At 41.9% G+C, this 15,637-nt stretch overlaps 2 pseudogenes; one reads left to right on the top strand and one right to left on the bottom strand.

Annotated features, from left to right (window-relative positions):
- Positions 1–6,583: 6,583 nt before the first annotated feature.
- On the bottom strand, positions 6,584–8,635 carry LOC109458575 (17S U2 SnRNP complex component HTATSF1; annotated as a pseudogene).
- A 2,134-nt stretch (positions 8,636–10,769) lies between these two features.
- LOC141572414 (protein FAM162A pseudogene) lies at positions 10,770–14,155 on the top strand (annotated as a pseudogene).
- The last annotated feature ends 1,482 nt before the right edge of the window (positions 14,156–15,637 follow it).

Genomic DNA, 15,637 nt, shown 5'->3' with positions numbered 1-15,637 from the left:
GGTTGCTTTCAGATAGTTCTCTTCACATGAAGCTGCATTTGTTAGTTTTGTGTTTTGTTGTAATTCATAACTTGAGAGTTGGTGTTTCTTCATAGGAAAGTTTAATCTGTTCATAGCTAGTGTTTTACTGCTATATTTGGACTTATTTCTTCCAATTTTTTTAACTTGCATTATGACTATGAAGTTTTAATTGAACAGCCATTTACACTATATTTAAATTAAATATTACAATGAAAATTTCCAGACAGTCTGAAGGCGTCCTATCACTATGCATATGTTCATGTAGCACTACTAATAATTAATCCCCCCCAGCATAGGCACGTGTAGACAGAGGTATCTCCCTCACGCAAGTTTAAGAGATTAAATCTCCTCATCCTCACTGCTGAGGACAGAGCCACTGCCTGTGGGCAGGGGCCCTTCCTCCCTGTTCCCAGCACCCCCACAGACCCCGTCACGCCTGTGGCACACACTTCTCACTGGATCTTCCTCATCAAACACCGTCTTGTTGGAATCTTATCTTCAAACAGATTTTCACCTGCAACGTCTTCCTCCTTCCTCAGCATTGGCACACCCTTCTCCATGTGCATTTTCTTGCTCTTTTCCATCGGTTCTTCTCCATATGCATCTTCTTTCTCATCTGAATCTTCACACACTCAGAGCCTTCCTCATCACTCTCAGAGCCATCATCTTCAAATTCTAATTTTCAAGGTCATTGTCTCCTAACTCTTCTTCAACACCATTTTCTTCTAATTATTTTTTGGAGCCATCTTCAAACTTTCTCAGAGCAATCTTCAGATTCTCTTTCCAAGACATCTTCCTCAGACCCTTTTTGGGGCCATCGGCCTCTTCAGATTCCTTTTCAGGGCCACCTTCAGAACTTTTGCAAAGCCATTATCATCATAAATTTTTTTTAAAAAAAGAGTTTTGTTGTATATAGCTAACATACAATATTATATTAGTTTCAGGTGTACATCACAGTTATTCATTAGTACCCACCTGGCACTATATAGCGTTATTACCACATTGATTATATTCCCTATGTTAAAGAAGTGATCACCATGGTAAGTCAAGCAACCATTTGACATTGCACCACGCTATCACAATATTATTGACTATATTCCCCATGCTGTACATTACATCCCCATGAGTTATTGTTTTATATATGGAACGTTGAACCTCTTATTCTTTTTTATCTATTATATCCATTTTTAATTTTTCAATTAGAGTTGACATTCAATATTATATTAGTTGCAGGTGTACAGCATAGTGCTTAGACATTTCTATAATTTAGGAAGTGATCCCCCTGACTGGTACCCACCTGGCACTATACATAGTTATTACCATATTATTGATTATATTCCCTAAGCTTTACATCCCCATGACTATAAATTTGTACTTCTTAATCCCTTCCTCCTTTCATCCACCCCTCAACTCCCCTTCCATCTGACAACCATCAAAATGTTCCCTGTATCTATGAGTTTCTTCCTGTTTCATTTGTTTATTTTGTTCTTTAGATTTCACTTATAAGTGAAATCCTATGACATTTGTCTTTCATTATCTGACTTACAACACTCAGCACAGTACCCTCTAGGTCCATTCATGTTGTTGCAGATGGCAAGATTTTGTTCTTTTTAACGGCTGAGTAATATTCCATTGTATATATGTACCACATCTTATTTATCCATTCATCCATTTGGGGACACCCAGGTTGCCTTTGTACCTTGGCTTATGTAAATAATGCTGCAATGAACATATGAATGAGCATGTCCCCTTGAAGTAAGATTTTCGGTTTATTTGGATAAATACTGAGAAGTGAGATTACTAGGATCTTCTTTGTTTTTTGTTATAGTCTTTGTTTTAAAGTCTATTTTATCTGGTATAAGTATTGCCACTTCAGCTTTTGTTTGTGTTTTTGTTTCTCTTTTCATGAAATATCTTTCTTCACCCCTTTACTTTCAGTCTGTGTGTGTCTTTTGAAATGAAGTGAGTCTCTTGTAGGCAGCATATGTAAAGGTTTTGTTTTCTTATCCATTAAGCCCCCCCCATCTTTTGATTGGAGCATTTAATCCATTTATGTTGGTAAATATGTAGTTATTGCTATTTTATTCATATTTTTTATTTTTTATTTTATCTTTTTATCTTAAAGAAGTCCCTCTAAGATTCCTTTTAACACTGGTTTGATGGTGATGAACTCCTTCAGCTTTGTCTTGTCTGGGAAGCTCTTTATCTGTCCTTCAATTCTAAATGATGCCCTTGCTGGGTAGAATAGTCTTGGGTATAGGTCCTTGGTTTTCATCACTTGGAATATTTCCTGCGAATCCCTTCTGGCCTGCCAAGTTTCTGTTGAGAAATCAGCGGCGAATCTTATGGGAGCTCCCTTGTAGGTAACTAACTGATTTTCTCTTGCTGCTTTTAAGATTCTCTCTTGTCTTTAACTTTTGGCATTTTAATTATGACCTGTCTTGGTGTGGGCTTGTTTGGGTTCATCTTGCTTGGGATTCTCTGAGCTTCCTGGGCTTATATATCTATTCCCTTCTCCAGGGTAGGGAAGTTTTCTGTCATTAGTTCTTCAAATAGGTTTTCAATTCCTTGCTCTCTCTCTTTTCCTTCTGGTACCCTTATAATATGAATATTGGTACACTTGATGTTGTCCCAGAGGCCCCTTAAACTATCCTCAAGTTTTTGGGTTCTTTTTAGTGTTTGCTGTTCTGATTGGGTGTTTTCTGCTACCTTATCTTCTAAATTGCTGATTCAATTCTCTACTTCATCTAATCCACTGTTGATTTCCTCTAATATATCCGTCACTTCTGTTATTCTTTATTTCTGACTAATTCTTTTTTATGTTTTCTATCTCCATTTTTATGTTTCCTATCTCTGTGGAAGTTCTCCCTGAGATCACTGACCATCCTTATATCCAGTGTTTGGAACTCTGCATCTGATAGATTGCTTTTCTCCATTTTATTTACTTCTTTTTCTGGACCTTTGTTCTGTTCTTTTATTTGGGACATGTTTCTTTGTCTCCCCATTTTGGCTGTCTCTCTGTGTTTGTTTCTAAGTATTAGGTAGGGCTGCTATGTTTCCTGGTCTTAGTAGAGTGGCCTTATGTATAGGTGTGCTGTGAGGCTCAGTGGCGCTGTCTTCCTGGTCACTTGAGATGCACAATCCAGATATATCCCATGTGACGGTTGTGTGTGCCCTCCTCTTGTAGGTGAGCTTTGGTTGCTATCTGCACATCAGTGGGAGGGATTGACTCTTGGGCTTATTGGTTGTGAGGACTAGCTGTAAGGAGTTGGAGGAGTTGTGGTGCAAAGTCTGACCCTACAGAACAGGATCTGCCTCAGCAGGACTCTGGTGCCTGCCCAATCCGCCCCTTGGGTGTGTCATCCATGGAGGCGGCTAAGTGATGCTCAAACTTGTTTCAAAGCTGGCCACTAGGGCACCAGCACGAGGACCACCTTGACTCTCTGTAGGTCAAGTTCAGCTGCAGCCCATGCCCCACCCAGGGCCACCCATCAGGATCCACAAATCAATCTGCAGATGACCACTGCCCACGCTGTGCTAAGAAGTGCCTTGAGAGGCCAAGCTGCGAACCAAGGCTGGCTGCCCTAGCGCTGGGCTTAGGGCTGCTCAGCCAGAGGTACAGGACACACTCAAGCCAGGTGCTTCTTGCCTGGATTCCACAAACCTTTGAGAGACCCTAGGAAAGTCTGCAGCATGAGCCAAGGCAGGCGGTTTGTATGAAAAAGCCACTGGAAGCAGATTGGGTGTGCCCCAAAGTTGGGTGGGCAGGGTCTCAAATCACCAGGGCATGGCGAATGAACTGCGTTAGCCAACTTGATGGAAATTCAGATATGGCAGCCACTGGCGTCTGCACACCGGGAAGGGAGAGGGGTCAACAATGAAATAATGGCTTCTGCCAACTCCAACATCCAGGAGAAAGCTGCCGCTCCAGCCCCTGTCCAGAAGCCTGACAACTCAGTTCCTTACCGTGTATCCCTGCTTCCTCTCCAGCTGCTGCCCCAGTCCTGGAGCTCAGAGCCAATGATTCTTTCAGTGAGTAAGTCCATGAGTGGTCCCTTTAAAAGGAGCACCTGAGACTCCAACTGCCCTTGGTCTCACTCAGTCACAATGTCTGCTGGTTTTCACAACCAGAAATTATGGTGACTTCTCTCCCCAGCACTGGGACCCTGGGCTGGGGAAGAGCTGGAACCCATTGTTCCTTCAGGGGAGGACCTCCACTACTGAACTATCCCTCCAGATTTTTAACGGTCACACGCGGGTGTAGGACCAGCCTGTTATGCATCTCTGTCTTTCCTATAGGTCTCGAGGTGGCTTCTTTTGCATGTCCTTAGTTGTAGGGCTTTGGTTCAGCAAGATTTTTAGGTGATTCTCAATGATGGTTGTTTTGTAGTTTCATTGTGATTTTGAGGTGAGAGAAGAAAAGCACAGCATTTACCTACTGCCCCATCTTGACTGGAACTCCCATCATAATCTTTTTTGAGGTTCTTCTTTTAAGACCAGTTTTTTCAGACTTCTGGAGCCATGTCCTTTAGCATCTTTCTCAGAAGCATTTCTTCAAAATCTCCCCTACCTTCTGTTTTTTCAAATATCTTTTCTTCTTTCTTTCTTTTTAAGGATTTAATCCAGTCTTTATTCCACACTCATGATTGTTCTCTGTAATCAGAATACAAGTCATAAGAACAAGCTATCAAATAATTTGCCAATAATCTTAAATAATGCAGCATAGCATTACTTTTAATACACTCTATTCTAGATTAAGTTTTAAAACTCAAACAGCGATATTCACGATCAACGAAAGTGTTTTAAATGTTTAAAAAGACACTATATCAAGCTATTTCATAATGTAAGTATTTTCCATTTATAAAAGTACTTTGGAAGTTTGAGGCTTGAATATATTTCTCTACTCATCTGCCCCACCCTCTCCCAATTTCACGTTAGTATAGGGTTGCTGCAAGAATGCTAGTGAAGACATTAATTTTTTCCTTTAATTTCCTTTCCTTAAATTTCCTTTCTGAGAAATTCAAGAAAAAAGATTGCATGTCATGTATTTTTTTCAAGGAAAACTAAGTGAATAAATTTAGGCACTCTAATAGTGTCCCTTTGAGGTAGAATGCTAAAAAGACATTTGATCAAATCACAGCCTAGTTTAAACCTCTGCATCAGAAACTAACTTCTCATAAATTCTCTCTAAAGTTAACTGTGGAGAACATTAAGTGTAACATTAACAAGAGCCTTCCAAGATAATATACAGTGGACAAGAATGTTAATACTACAGCTGCTGCTTTCATGTACATTGAGAGCAAATAATTCTCTTAAAACAGACATCCAAGATCCATTCTCAAAGTCTTTAGCATTTTATCATGAAAAGCATAGCCATGCTAACTTCAGTACACAAACCATGATCTCACACCTACAAAATAAAAATAGAATTAGTAGTAGTTTATTGTCTTATACAAATTTAACGAACATGGCAACCATGTCAAAGGAATTAAAACATTTTCAGGACATGTGTACAGGCCATACATCTCAAAAACAATTAATAAAAATTCAGGGGCCCGGCCCAGTGGCTCAGGCGGTTAGAGCTCCATGTTCCTAACTCCGAAGGCTGCCGGTTCGATTCCCGCATGGGCCAGTGGGCTCTCAACCACAAGGTTGCCAGTTCAACTCCTCGAGTCCCGCAAGGGATAGTGGGCTCTGCCCCCTGCGACTAAGGTTGAACATGGCATCTGAAGCTGAGCTGCCTCCCGGATGGCTCAGTTGGTTGGAGCAGGGGCTCTCAACCACAAGGTTGCCAGTTCAATTCCTCGACTCCCGCAAGGGATGGTGGGCTGCGCCCCCTGCAACTAAAATTGAACACAGCACCATGAGCTGAGCTGCCGCTGAGCTCCCGGATGGCTCAGTTGGTTGGAGTGCATCCTCTCAACCACAAGGTTGCTGGTTCGACTCCCGCAAGGGATGGTGGGCTGTGCCCCCTGCAACTAGCAATGGCAACTGGACCTGGAGCTGAGCTGCGCCCTCCACAACTAAGACTGAAAGAACAACAACTTGAAGCTGAACAGCACCCTCCACAACTGAGATTGAAAGGACAACAACTTGACTTGGAAAAAAGGCCTGGAAGTACACAATGTTCACCAATAAAGTCCTGTAAAAAAAAAAAAAAAATTCAGGAGGAATTTATGCATTGCATATCTAACTCAACTATTGGGTGAAAAGAGTGCAATAAATAGGATTAAAAGGCACTTCCCTACACAAAAGAAGAAATAAAACTGCAGCCTAAGGGTGCTTGAAGAGTGTGTAATTACTGCAACAATCTCAACTTGGGAGGCAAAAAAAGATTTAATCAAACATTTATAGGATTCAGTGTGATCCACTTTCACAAAAAATTTTCACAATTTCATCTGTTTTCATGTTGTCTTTCTTGGCTATCTGGTTCTATACTTTGGCTTCTTCGACGATCATGTTTGTCAGACTGTTCCTTACTAACACTGATCTCATTTGTGGGAACGTTCTTTGCTTCTGCTTCAGGTATAGTTTCTTTAAATGCCATACTAGTTGCATCTTCTCAAACATTCATTCTGGATATGCAAGGGTGCTCTGGAAATGCCTTACTTGAGAAGACCCTGCTCTTTAAAGCAAACACAAAATTTGAACCCATATCACCTCTGTTGGCCTCGGGATATTGAAAAAAGCCTCCTGTTCTCCCAGCCTTTCCTCCCTTTCTCATGGGGTCTCCTCAGTCTAGTCATCTATAATCCCACCCCATGCTTACACAGAGATTTGATGGCCACCAAACCACTTTCATTGAGGATTTGAATATAATGATCAACTTCCTCTGCATTCCTCAAAGACACAGACGTTACACCATCTGGGTGTCTGTCAAAGAGAAGTGGCTTCCTCTTTTGCCTAAATGTTGAAAATTCTCCTTAAAGGTTGTCTCTGACCTTATTCAGCACTAATGGGCCATCCTCCAAATCTGTAGGATAAAGCATCTTGATGATGACAACTCGTTCATGGTGCACTCTGGACGATCCACTAGTCCAGCTGCTTGTTTTGCAGAGAAAGCTACCTCCTGTGATGCTTGCACTACTTTTCTGAAGCCTCAGATTCCCCTTCAGGGGAAACTTGGCTACTTCAACATTTAACTTCTAGCTTCTAATTTCATCTTCATCCAAAAGTATTAATGTGAAACCCAGATTCCCTCTTCAAATAACTGCAAAGCCCATCTCCTTTAAGATTTCCTTGGTTATCTTTTAAAGCTTCATCTTAAATTCTGTCTGAAGATCTCTCATAATCACTCCAAATTAGATAGAGTGTGTATAAATGCCTCCACTATGTCTGGAGGCAAACCAGTGACATAGGCATTTGTATTTCTGTCTTCAACATGAAGCCTTTCTTTTTTTCCCCCCTCTTCTTGAGACCTGAGGGTTTGGGCTTTTTCTTTTTTTCTTTGTAGAGGTTTCTCAACATTGCTAGTACCATCTTGTATGTTTGCAGTAGAGTCAGACGTGCCATCATTGAGAAGCCATAATAATTAGCCTGATATTTAGTGAAGAAATCCTCAGTGACCTTGGGAGCCAAGCCTTCTTGTCCAGGGTGTCAGCCGGCTGCTGCCCAAAGACTGGTTTCTCTGCTGGGCTTCTCCTGGATGTCGCCATCCTCGGTGCCTCCATACAGTTCTTGCATTCATGACTGCTCATCAAACTCTTCGTTCCATCTGCGTAGTTGCCATGTTTCCCACCTCACCCAGGAGCAGGGCCCAGGCAAGCAAGGAGGTGCTGGCTCACTCTGTCCGGCCTCAGTGTTACCAATATGGGTCCCAGGCCTGCCATCTCTTTTGTAGTGTCACTTTGCCTGCTTTCTTTTGTGGCAGTATTTCCTGGATGTGCCCTGGGTTGCTGTTTCTCAATCATATTCCGACTCTGGAATCCCTCAAAATTTATGATCCCAGGAGAATTTTATTCAACTGTCTTCCAGGCACCTCAAAATCAACAAGGGATCAATTGAGTGCACCCTTCTCTTTCCCACACCTCCATCAACATTCCTAATGTCAGTAAGTGGCAGGAACATTCATCCAATGCTCAGGCCCAAAACCTGGGACTCACCGTGACTCACATCTAACCAAGCTTCACATCTTGCTCAGTCTAATACCTCCTACCTATGTTTAACTCACCCACTATTTCCATCTACAATTCTACCATGCTAGTCCAAGAGACCACCTTTTCTTGCCTGGATTATTGCAGCAACGTCCTAAATAATTTTCCCTCATGCACTTTCACCCCTCACAACCCATTTTCTGCAAAATGCTTAGAGCAATCTTTAAGCACACACACACGCATGCACCCCCTCGTCCCCCCCCCCCCACACACACACAATCTCATTGCAGTCTTGAGGCTTATTGATTCTTTAAAGCCTTCTCGTGCTATCAGGACACGTCCAGAATCCTTGAGGAGGTCTGAGGTGCAGCATGTGACCCTGCCTCCTATCCAGGCTCTGGCTGCTGTGTGTCTCCATCCCAGCCATATCTGACTTCTTCCCATTCCTGCCAAGGACCCACATCTGTCCTGGTGCAATGCCTCCTCTAGGCTGCTCCCTCCAGCAGGAACACTCACCCCATTTCATCACCCTTTACATGTCACCTCCCTGACTCAAGATGAAAGCAGCCATCCACAGCTTCTCAGATGGAGTTAGATGCCTTGTCCTGTGCTCTGTATTTCTCCTGGCTTTAAAAACATCTCTGTGGCATTTTATTTATACAAGAAACACATGAAGATATTCTTGTATACATTTCAAGCACTATGACTATCTGATTAAAGTCTGTCTCCCTCATTAGACTGTTGGCTCTGTAAACGGAGGGAAAGACCGATCTTGTCCAAGTTGTGTCAGTGTGGGGTAGTGCCCATTTCAGGAAGGGCTCCCTTAGTATTTTTTGGAGAAGTGAGTTCTGTACCCTTCTTGCACGCAGCCCCGGCCCAGGCCTGGATCTCGGGCAGTAGTTGGGCTCTCAGCAAGACTTCAGCATCCCTGTGAGCACCAGGAAAAAGGAAGATGTGGACATCTGAAAGACTAGACCTTATTGCCGCTCCCTGGTTTGTCCTCTGCTCCTGTGCTTTCAGAAACCGGACCCTGGCTCTTGATGAGGGATTGTTGTTTGGGGAGGACAGCCAGGGACAGGAAATGCAGGAGAAATTCCCTGGACAGCCATCTTCTTCTTTTTCTGATAACCAGGGATGTCTTTAGGCAACATGAACTCACTGTCTTCCCTTGTGCTCAGCAGCCTGCAGCCCCAATGAGTGTGACAGGTGGAGAGGGAGCAGCCCCAGCATTTAGAGCCTCATGCTGTATCCTTGTGGGGTTGCTGGACCTTAGAACCCATTGAGGAAGGAAACATAGGCTACACTGCATTGTCTCTGAAGCCACCAACTCTAAATGTCAGAGAGGTGGATTCTCTAGCCAGCCAGGGGATGCCACCCCTTCCTGAGTGGAGCTGAGAGGACTGGCACATTCAAGGAAAGACTCGTTGCTGCCCTCCCAGGTTTCTGAAGTCCGATTTCCCTGAGAAAACTTAGCCTTGAATATGTCAAAGATGTTAATTGTGCCTTCTAAGCAAAATTGTTAGCACTTCGAATGCTGGGACCGTATTATATTGCATTAGCTCCCATAGCACTTAGCACCCTATTACATTGACTGCTGACTTTAAAAATCTCATTGCTGAAAAACTTAAAATGAAAATATATTCAGCATCAGCAGGGCAGTGGGGATTGCTATAAAAGGAAAAAACAGAAAAGAAAAGAAATGACAGCAGCCACATCTGTTTTAAGTCATTGGCACCAATTTTCTTAAAAGCACAGGTCCTTTTTGGTTCAGAAAATTCTCTCTGGTTATGCGGTTAGGTCCCCCAGGCTAGTTGGGGTGAAGGTTGGTAGGAAAAATAAAAGAGAGAAAAGAGACTTATGTTGCTCAATGTAAGAAAGATGTCAGGAATTTTGGAGTCATTTTTGGCAGCTCAAGAGTGTGAGAAAGTGAAATAGGCACAGTTCTCAAGAGGGGGGACATGAGCCCCAGAAAACAGTGGCAAGATGGGGGTGTAGGACAGAGACGGCACATGAGCAGTTCACTGGTGGGGATGAGGTAGGAACCGTGGGATAGCCTGGACAATCCCAGGCAGACCTCTGTCTGTCAGATGTGTGCTCAGTTATTTTGTTTTGCCCTTATAGGAAAGCATTACTGCAGACAAGACTAGAGGGCCCAAGATCGCTTGTATTGGACCAGCACAAGAGCTTTTTGCCTGTGACACTATTAACTGACTCAGACTGCTGAGAGCTTTCTAGCAACAGATAACAAGAGCTATAAAAACAGCTAGACCTCTCACCAGACAACACCGCTTACCAGGATGTATTCAAAGGAAATACATAAAAAGGAAAAGTACTTTTCTTAATTAAATCGGAGTTGCCCCCTACTCAACAAGGGCCTAACATTTTGAGGGTCAAGGACTCTTTTGTAAAGTGTCTGGTTGAGGTTGAAAACCCCACTGAAATTTTCATTCCCTGCTCTGTGGTAGATGATATTTCTGAAAAGCCCTCCTGCAGCAAAATTTCTAGAGGCAAGATACCGTATTTTGCCATGTGTAATCCTCATTTTTCTGCCGAAATTTGTGAGCGAAAAGTATGGATGCACATTATACATGGCTAGTACTAATTCCATATCTATGTAAAATTTTAAAATTCTTTTATTTATGCTTATGAGTTAAAAGTGTAACTCTAGAAATCAATAACAATATCCAAAATATGCAAAATAATACCCTGAAATACGATAATCAGTTTTGTTGAACTTACAATGAACTTTCAACGACAAAGAGTTCTTGGCCTTCTATGATGTGTAAATATTGTAAATTTGTTACTGGTACATAAAATTTCTTGGACTATAATATGTTAAAAAAGAAATGCTAAAATTCCTTAAAAATTTGAATTAAAAAATTAAAACAAAAGATTTTTTCCCTGAAAATTTGAGCCAAAAACATGGGTGTGCATTATACATGGGCAAAATACGGTAAATTGCAACAAACAGTTATAAATGCATTGCTGAGATTATAAGAAACTAAGGAAAATGTCCAAGTATATCCCAAACTTTCTCTCCCCAACCCACCCACCAATCTTGCCCCACAACAACAAAAAACTAACTAAGCAGAATACTAAGCAAATGTGGAAACGTAGGCTGCCTCAGGGTCAAATGCTGATACCAATTCTCTAGCAGAAAGAAGCAAGAGAGCAGATGTTGGGTCTGTGCAATGTAGGCAACCGAATTGAGACCTTGTATAAAGGGGCCATCTCTGTGAGAAGATGGATAGAAAACTACATCTGTCCTTAGAGACAGGAAGCTAACCTGTCTATCTGCATCTCAATTCTGGGTAAAAACCATATCTCTCCTGTATCATAGGATCTTAGAAGGGAATTTATTCTATCCACATCTACAGAGTAAGAGGAAATATAAAGAGATTAAATGGTCCCAAATGAACACAACCCTTAATATAGGAAAAAGCAAACATAAATTTGCTCTGGAGAAAAACCTCATCTCATGGCTGTGAGGATTCCCCTTGATTAATATCAGCCTAATATAAGCCCCCCAAATTACCAAACACATGAGGAAACACCATGATTGAGACTACGAGGTTTGACAATTAAGTTCGCAAACTCATCCTAGAAGACGTGTTATATACCTCATTGCTGAATATCACTACGGTCACCTTCGAAGTACTCCTACCTTGGGAAACTATGCACCAAAGCCAGTGCCTAGTCCACCCTTCAAAGCAATTTTGGAACTCTTTTTCTGGAATGGCCATCAAAGCTGTTATATTACCCTTGATGTCCTGAATGTCATCAAAATGCCTTCCTTTCAATATCTCTTTATTATTTGGGTAAAGAAAGAAGTCACTGGGGGCCAGATCAGGTGAGTAGGGAGGGTGGTCCAATGCAGTTATACGTTTACTGGCTAAAACTCCCTCACAGACAGTGCCGTGTGAGCTGGTGCATTGTCGTGATGCAAGAGCCATGAATTGCTGGTGAAAAGTTTAGGTCGTTTTCGTCTAACTTTTTCATGCAGCCTTTTCAGCACTTCCAAACAGTAAACTTGGTTAACTGTCCAGTTGGTACAAATTCATAATGAATAATCCCTCTAATGTCATAAAAAGGTTAGCAACATCATTGCAACACGTTTGCAAACTTAATTGTCAGATCTTCATAAGCAGAAATACCAAGCAATATATTTTACCCTCATGAGCTTCAAATATTGTCATTATGAGATACATAACACAATATAATGATGTATAAAATGTTTAAAGAAATGAAAATTGAATCAAACATTGAGCAACATACAAGAGACATTCAAAAGGAACCAGATGGATTTGAAAAATAACTCAGTGAATAGGTTAAACAGTATATTAGACACAGATAAAGAGAGGATTAGTGAACTCAAAGATAGATCTGAACAAATAAGGAATGAAATGGCAAGGATAGAAGATAGACTAAGAGGCATAAAGAATTAAGTAAAATGACCTAATACATTTTTAATTGGGTTTCTAGAATGAGAAAATGAAGCAGTGAGTGACATATCACAAAAAATACAATAGCTGGGAATTTCTCAGAATTTATGAAAGATATTAGTACTCAGATTTAATAAAAACGACATATCTCAAGCAGGATAAATGAAAGAAAACCTACACCCCCACATAGCACAGTGAAACTGCTTGACACAAAAGAGAAATGGAAAGAATAGAGACATCACCCATAAAGAAACAACAACTTCACTGACAACTGATTTCTCAATAGCAACAATGAAAATCAGAAAACAGTGGAATAGTACCATCAATGTGTTGCAAAAAGATAACCCTAAATCAAGACCTTTCTTTTAATTATTAAAGTTAAATAAAGACAGTTCATAAAATCAAAAAATACAGTTTGCTATGAACAGACATGATTAAAGGGATTTCTAGAAGTTGTATTTGTTTTAGAAGGGCAATGATTCCAGAAGGAAGAAAGATCTGAAATACATTAGGAAGTGGGGAGGAAGGAAAATGGTAAACATGGATGAAGCTGAACAAAGCATGACCATATAAAACAATAACAATACAATCTGATTCATAGGGTTAGAAAGCAGTTAAACTAAAATGCTGGACAAAAATAGCATATGAAATAGAGAGTATAATCTAAATTAAAACAGCCAATTTTTATTTCTTTTCAAAGAAGACGATGAAGTTAATAATCGACATTAGCTTTTTAAATGAAATATGTCTATTCATGTTTCTAAGGTAAGTATTAAACTAATGGAAATTAAAGGTCAAATTAGTAGAATGAAGTGAGAAAAATGCAACCATCCTAAACAAAATAAGATTGAATGGAAAACAATAAATAATAAAAGCAGAATAAATTGAGGGCACAAAATATGGCGGTGGAAAAAAAATCCTAATATAGCTGTAATCACAGAAAATGTAAATGGACAAGGCATTGGGTGACATTGAGTGCCCCTGCGCCACTGCCGCCCCTGAGGCAGCCACGAGAAGCCTCTGCGGCCTGCGCCTGGTGACAGGAAATTGGTTTAGGTTATGCAAAAGAGATGCTCCTCATCTCTAAGGCTTACCAGAAATTCTGATTTGAAGAGGATAAATTGATTTTGCACCAAACCACAGTAAAGTTCAAAAGCGCCATCTCAGACTACAGCCACAGAGTACCATTACACAAACCTACAGATTGGGAGAGGAAGATCCTGATATGGTCAGGTTGCTTCAAAAAGGAAGATGAAATCCGGGAGACTGTCCTTTGAGAGCTCGATGCTGCCGAGATGTGCATGAAGCTCAGCTATGTGGTGATCGCCCTGACAGTGGCAGGATGCATCCTGATGCTGACTGAGGGCAAGAAGGCTGCCAAGAGACGCGTCTTTAACAAGCCTGAACTTAGAAAAGAAAGCCTGTCTGAGAGAGGCAGCACCTATGAAGGCCAAAACAGAGTCGCAGTGGTATTCATGTTGGCTGGATTTTGCAAATCCAGGAATAATGTTGCCGCAACAAGCCTGTATTAAAAAGAATGTGGTATGAGGATCTATTTCATGAAAGTATGGTTTGTACAAACTTCCAGCATTTCCCTATTTCTGCTCTAGAGATACAAATAAATTTTCTTAGAGAAATGACTCGTCTATATTTTATGGCTTTGATCCAGGTTAAATTCAGCTTCTCAGCTTTTTTGATAAAATGAAAGAATGCAAAATGAGACAATTTATTTCAACTTTAATATTAAGTCTTCTTTAGAGTCAGTTACCGTATCTTACTTTAATTCCCATTACCAAAGTAACTTCTCCCCAGAAGCCAAAATGGCTTCTAGTTCTGCATTTCTCTCTCTATTCTTTGTGTTCATTTCTGGAGAGGTCAGGAAGACCATCTGAGTACACTGCCACGTGCATCTTGGAGAGCTAACCTCCCCAAAGGACACCGTTCTTCTCAGAGCCCTGGAGAGCAGCCAGGCCACAATTTGCCATCTTTGGGTGTACTAGCAGACAGGCTTTTAGGGGAGCAGTCTTTGAAAATGTTCTGACAAGGTGATGACAGTGGTCTAGCCTTGAGTTTCTGAGGACTTGGAAATCCCAGCATCATGGAGTTGCTTCGAGCCAGCACAGTCAACCCTTCTCCATGGCTTAGAATTCCCAAATGGTCCTTTTCCTGCTGCCTTTACACCAAACTTATCAATTATGAAAATCTATCTGTGGGGACAGAGTCAGGAGTGCAGTTTCCAGGCTCTCGGCCTCACGTGGAAAGGTGCTCAGTGCTGGCTCAGGTAGTAAATGGCTATCAACTGTGATTAGATGGCCATCAGCTGTGGCTAATTGGCCATCAGCTGTCACCAGTGAGCCATTGGCCACTAATATAACTGCTATGGCTACGCTAGCAGCAAATGGGGGCTAGCAAGAAGATGGTGGCTGAGCTAGCAAGAGCAGATTGCAGTTAGCATGGCGGGTTGCAGCTAGCAAGTGGGGTTGGTTGGCAGAGAAGCAGATGGCAGGTTGCGGATCATGTGGCTCCTGCTTCCTGTGTCTCCGACTGTGGGGACAGAGCCAGGATTGCAGTTTCCAGGCTCTCGGCCTCACATGAAAAGGTGCTGGCTCAGGTAGTAAATGGCCATCAACTGTGATTGGATGGCCATCAGCTGTGGCTAGTTGGCCGTCAGCTGTAACCAGTGAGCCATTGGCCACTAATATAACTGCTGTGGCTACGCTAGCAGAAAATGGGGGCTAGCAAGAAGATGGTGGCTGAGCCTGCAAGCGGTGCAGTGAGGGTTGCAAACAGTGTGGCTCCTACTTCCTGTGACTCCAACTCAGCCGCCAGCGAGAATATAGTGGTATGACTCCCCTACCTATGGCTCCATGGGTGTTCTGTTTTGGTCTCACCATATCCTATGTTCTTGTGTGGGGAGTGGGAGCTGAGACCCTGCAGGCCGCCCTGCACAACAAATGGCGCAGTGAGCAGGGTCCCCCGCACGACACCAACCCAGCCGCAGTGAGAATATAATGGTATGACTCCCCTATCTATGGCTCTGTGGGTGTTCCTTTTTGGCCTCACCATGTCCTGCATTCTTAT

The sequence above is a fragment of the Rhinolophus sinicus genome, linkage group LG06 (genome assembly GCF_036562045.2).
Source record: "Rhinolophus sinicus isolate RSC01 linkage group LG06, ASM3656204v1, whole genome shotgun sequence".
NCBI classification, from domain to species: Eukaryota; Metazoa; Chordata; class Mammalia; order Chiroptera; family Rhinolophidae; genus Rhinolophus; species Rhinolophus sinicus.
The sequence above is the reverse complement of the archived record's forward strand: the minus strand, read 5'-3'. Positions and strand labels throughout refer to the sequence as shown.